We start from the raw sequence: 4,171 nt of genomic DNA, 5'->3' as shown, positions 1-4,171 counted from the left end.
GCGAATTCACCAATGCACCGTGGAAGGACACTGTTTCAGAGAAGCAGAAAATATTTGAAACATTCAATCATGGTAACACAGATGTTACATATGAGGTTACCAGCACCAGTGAGACTACAACGAATTCTGAGATTACTTGCACTCCTGGGAATACCATTGCCTTTGAAACCACCAGTGCCCATCAGACTGGCTCTGCACCATAAAGTGAGCTTTCCTCTGAGACAGTCACTGAGAATAATGGTGTCAATGAGGCCAGGACCTCATCTGAAACCACCACTGCCCCTCAGACTGCCACCATCTCAGAGACAGGGATTATCCCAGAGACAGCTGCTGAGAATAACAATGATATTGCATTTGAGAATCCCAACCTCAATGCGACTACAGCTGTCTCTGAGATTAAATCTTCCCTTGACACTGCCAATGAAAACACCAATGTCACTGAGACCAACACTGCTACCGAAACCACCACTGCTCAACAGACTGGAAGTGCCCCAGAGAGTGAGTTTATCTCTGAAGCAGTCACTGAGAACACCACTGAAAGTGAGACCAGCACCACCTCTGGAACTACCACTACCCCTTAGGCTGTCACTGTCTCACAGCGTGAGATTACCTCTGAGTCAGTTACTGAGAATCTCACTGTCAATGAGACCAATACTGACAGCACCTCAGAGACAGCTACTGAGAGTGACAACAGCATTATATTTGAGGTTGCCACTACCATTAAGGCTACAACTGTCTCTGAGGTTTCTGGTACCCCTGATACAGCTCCAGAGAACAGCACTGCCCCTGAAACCAGCACTGCCCCTGAGACCAGGACTGCCTCTCTTGAAACCAACAGTGCCCCTACTGAGTCCAGGGCTGCCGCTTTTGAGACCAGCAGTGATCCTTCTGGGACCGGGACAACCCCTAAGACCAGCAGTGCCCCTTCTGAGTCCAGGACTGCCCTTCCTTAGACCAGGACTGCCTCCCCTAAGACCAGTTGTGCCCCTACGACCAGCAGTGCCCTTGAGACCAGCAGTGCCCTTTCTGAGACCATCAGTACCCTTTCTGACACCAACAGTGCCCTTTCTGAGACAAGGACTGCCCCTCCTAAGATCTGGACTGCCTCTCAGACTTTTGGGACTGATGCGGTTTCTGAGATGACATCTCCCCTCAAAGCGACAGTGTCTTTCAGATTGACACGGCCTCCAATGACATTACCTTTCACACTGACACTGCAAAGACCAACACAGTCTCTGAGATGGACAATGCCATGGACACGTCTCACTGTCTGACAGACATTTCCCTCTGGAGGAAGGACCACCACCTTCAATGATTAACCAAAACTTTACCACACAACTGAGATCAAGAAAAAAAGATGACACACAGATGACAGCCGCCCTTCCATACTGTAGCAGACGGCGGTCGAGTATACAAATCCCCGTGGCAAGCTCCTCCAGTGCTCCCCACTCACAGTGCTTGGCAGGAGCACTAGTTGCCCCTTGGTGGATTGTCATTTATTCCCCCGTCTCCATATGGCAGGTAATGGCTTCTCTACCACATAGGTGCCTGGCAGCAAGAGCTCATACCCTTGGTCTTCCTGCTTCTCCCCATCATGTTGGACAAGACTTAGACTTGCTTGAACGGTGGTGACTCCAAGATGACAGTCACCCTTCCATTCTGTGGCAGACGGTGGTCGAGTATGTTTCTTTTACTCCCCCGTCTCCAGATGGCAGGTAATGGTTTCTCTGACTCGCCAAACAAGGTGTGCCTCCTTCCTCCCGGATGTCAGGACGACATGAAAAGAACTGTATATATTGTATATATATATATATTGAAAAAAATTTGTAAACTACATGAAAACCTTGAAACAAATAAACAGGAGGAGATGGGGTGGTGGTGGGCCTCCAAAAACAGGTGACAGCCTAATTTTTTTAACTAAATACTCTATTTATGTGTGATATATAAATAAGAAGGCCACATTTCAAGCATCTGCAGAATTGTTTATTAAGCAGTTGCAAACTATGATAATGGTATTAATGTCATGGTGATTATTCATGCTTTGATGACCTCTCGATTAGATTGGTGTTATGCATTACAAGGTGGTGGCCTTGTAAGCCTAATAAACAAACTCCAGCTGGTTCAAAATGCAGCTGCTAGAGTGCTTTCTAGAACTAAGACACATGATCATATTAGTCTGGTTCAATCAGCATTGCCTTACCTATTAAACACTGAGCAAATGTACAAATCTTATTGATTACTTACAAAGCCCTTAATGCCTTAGTGTGAACTCCTGCTTTATTAACCCCCTCACGTCCACTACATTCAAATAATTCTGCACAATTGATTATTCATAGACTATTAACATGTACTGTAAGCAGGAGATACTTTTCATATCTTGTGCCTAAATTCTGCAACAGCCTTCCAAGCACAGTTCAGGAAGCACACACAGTCAGCCTGTTTAAATCTAGATTTAACACACATCTCTTTTGTAATTTGAATGGCATCTAGGCTGATGTTAGTGTGTTTTTCCTTATCCCGAGGTCGACATAATCTTGGATCCGGGCTGTATCCAGAGCAGATGGTTATCGCGGGCATTGAGAGCACAAGACTGATTCCTGCAGAGACCCCAGTGACAGACGAATCTCTGCATAGATCCCATCAGATAGTCTGGACATCCATTGACCTGCACCACAACTGATGATCATTGAGGAGTTTTGGGTTCCTGCCACGGTCACCTCTGGCTTGCTTGTTTGGGGTTGGCGGAACTGATCTTCAGTGGATCATCCTCCAACGGTGACATTTGTAATAAACAGACTAATTCACACTGAATCGAACTTCATTTTAACTCAATTGAACTGAATCAGTAGACACGAAATAGAGTATTTTCCTTAAGTGGAATTGCTCTGGGGTTCAGTCACACAGCTCTTTATTCTAGCTGTGGTTTAACATAGAGCTGACAGATGAAGTCTGTTTTTCCTGACAGAAGTATCAGTCTAACATGGGTTACATTAATTCAATTCAATTCAATTCACCTTTATTTGTATAGCGCTTATACAATGTAGATTGTGTCAAAGAAGCTTCACATAAAAGGTCACAGTAAATAGGAACAGTGTAGTTCAGTTTGTAGTGTTTAAGTTCAGTTCAGTTGAGCTCAGTTCAGTGTGGTTTAATAATCACTACTGAGAGTCCAAATACTGAAGAGCAAATCCAACGATGCGCAGCTCTACAGATCCTGAACCATGCAAGCCAGTGGCGACAGCGGAGAGGGAAAAAAACTTCACTAAAGGCGGAAGTGAAGAAAAAAAAAAACCTTGAGAGAAACCAGGCTCAGTTGGGCACGATCATTTTAATTTCTCCGCTGGCCAAACGTCTTGTGCAGAGCTGCAGTCTCAGTGGCGGAGGCTGGAAGCTGGCCTCAGCGAAGACTCGTCTGTCTCTGGAGCGTCACAGGAATCAGTCTCATGTTCTCCACTCTTCCATGACCACCACAGCAGCTGCTCAGGATTCGGCCTGGTCCAGGATATGGAAACCTTGGGATCATCTCGTCGTTGGTCTTGGATCGAATCAGTGACTCTGCATAGTCTGAGGGGCTCGGGAAGACTATCCCCAGGTGGAAATGGAGAATAAAGAAAATAATTAGCGTAGCTGCTGTTCACAGTGTATATCAACAAGATGCAAAACCTGTGTGGAAGCCCGCTAAGTTATTAACAGTCAAAGCTGGAGTGTAGAGAGACGTTTATTTAGTTCTTTCAAAAGTGCCTTACATTATGACTTGAGGTAAATTCAGACATCATTATAAGAGAGACATTTCAAGACAAACCTGCTTTCAAATACACACTGATATGATTTCCCTGTGTTTTTTAACATGTTTTTTGTTTATATGCAGAAGAATACCATGGCACATGGCTCAAAAACACTGAAACAGCAGGGATTTAATGATGCCACCCTGCAAAAGCAAAGAGCAGCAACTACGCAAACACCTTAAAGGGACAGTACACATAAAATTTCCTCAATGTTTACTCACACTCAAGTGGTTCTAAACTTTAATGGCTTTCTTTCTTGTTGAACACAATAGTTTTTTAAGGAACGTTGGAATAAAGCAGCCACTGATATCAGTAGTAGGAACAAGAAATCAAGTTTCATAAACTAATTTCGAGAAGAGCACGTGATATGATTGAGCACGCCTGGC

General features: G+C 44.6%; 1 protein-coding gene across 1 annotated transcript in view; it reads right to left on the bottom strand.

Moving 5' to 3' along the window:
* Positions 1 to 3,700: 3,700 nt before the first annotated feature.
* Positions 3,701 to 4,171, bottom strand: part of mpp1 (MAGUK p55 scaffold protein 1) — a 39,378-nt gene continuing 38,907 nt past the window's right edge. The window contains exon 12 of the mRNA XM_056445943.1: positions 3,701 to 4,171. This exon is cut by the window's right edge and continues 962 nt beyond it. The gene's annotated coding sequence lies outside the window, so the exon portion shown is untranslated.

The sequence above is a fragment of the Danio aesculapii genome, chromosome 21 (assembly GCF_903798145.1).
Source record: "Danio aesculapii chromosome 21, fDanAes4.1, whole genome shotgun sequence".
Taxonomy (NCBI): domain Eukaryota; kingdom Metazoa; phylum Chordata; class Actinopteri; order Cypriniformes; family Danionidae; genus Danio; species Danio aesculapii.
This window is presented reverse-complemented; position numbering and strand designations above follow the sequence as displayed.